Source organism: Hyaena hyaena, unplaced genomic scaffold (genome assembly GCF_003009895.1).
Source record: "Hyaena hyaena isolate Hyena2069 unplaced genomic scaffold, ASM300989v1 scaffold_61, whole genome shotgun sequence".
NCBI classification, from domain to species: Eukaryota; Metazoa; Chordata; class Mammalia; order Carnivora; family Hyaenidae; genus Hyaena; species Hyaena hyaena.
The window spans coordinates 1,272,373-1,273,596 of NW_024080693.1; the positions used below are offsets into that span (position 1 = coordinate 1,272,373).

The 1,224-nt window shown below is 63.9% G+C and overlaps 1 non-coding gene across 1 annotated transcript; it reads right to left on the reverse strand.

Moving 5' to 3' along the window:
• Positions 1–737: 737 nt before the first annotated feature.
• Positions 738–811, reverse strand: TRNAT-AGU. The gene has a single exon. It is a non-coding gene; the product is annotated as a tRNA-Thr (tRNA).
• Positions 812–1,224: the final 413 nt, after the last annotated feature.

Consider the following 1,224-nt stretch of genomic DNA (forward strand, 5'->3'; position numbering starts at 1 on the left):
GCCTTATGCAGTGCCAACCAAGAGGCTGCGAAGGGCAAGAAGTGACCCGCAAAACAAGAGAAGAGACAGACAGTAAACCCAGACGCACGGGAGAGGTACAGAGAGATGCTGCTTCTGGAGCAGGTGAATTTGGAACACAGGCTGATGCCCTAAGTGCCATCTCTGCAGCTCCTTGGGACTGTCCTGTTGCGTCGGACATGAATTTTGTTGAGTTTGACAAGGGTGTTCCTGGCTGACTGCTCAAACTCCCCGCGCCTTCGCGGCACCCCCAGGGACTCCGGTGCAATTGCTTTGGGTCAGGCCCTCCAGCAGCCAGAACCGCGGGCCTCAGGGGTCAGCTTCCCGCCTGGCGCCCCGAAGATACAGCCTCTGACTCATCCTTCCCACAGCCCCGGGGGCACACTGGCCGGGTTCAGCTTGGACCTCGCCAGGCGAGTCTGTGAAATGGGTGACACTGATCGCACGGCTGGAGAAAGGAACCCGTCAACTGGCCGGGGAGGGGCGCTCGGGAGAGGAACTGGCAGAGTTGGGGCGGCTCACCCCACCCAGTGAGGCAACGGGGAAGCTAGGTCGAGGGAGCCGAGAACATCCCAGGGAGGGACCCTGCCGCAGCAGTGATCCCTCTAAACTGGCTTCTCAGGTTCACCTTCACACACTCAAAGTGAGGGGCGCTGGGTAGGGCAGAAGAGCAAAATTGCGTGCGCAGAGGTGAAAAAGAGAGCCGGGACGCTCGGTTGAGGCACCGCTGGGATTCGAACCCAGGATCTCCTGTTTACTAGACAGGCGCTTTAACCAACTAAGCCACGGCGCCGCCCGCACGAACACCGCGAGAATCTGTTCCTCATCACCATGCGCTTCCTCAGCGGTGCGCATGCGCACTAGTTCTGTCGGCCAGTGGCGCATGCGTGGTGTACGGTTCTGCGCCCACCCGCGGCTGAGGGGTAAAGGGTTGGGCAACGAGGCCGGAAACCTGGGAAGCGAGTGTTGCGCCAGTCGCGGGCGCGCTGCTCTACCCGGTTACTGTGGTGTCTGCGCCGCGGCGTGGAGCCACGGTGGCCCTGTCTTGGGGGTGCCCGCGCAAGGTCGGGCCTTCTGCCCTCCAGACCTGGCGCAGGAAGCCCCCCGCGGCTGACCCGCGAGGCCCAGCGGTCGCGTCTGGGCTCACACCCCGCGGTGGCCCCGCGGTGAGCGCGCTGTCACCCCCCGCGCGGCGCCCTGAGCCCG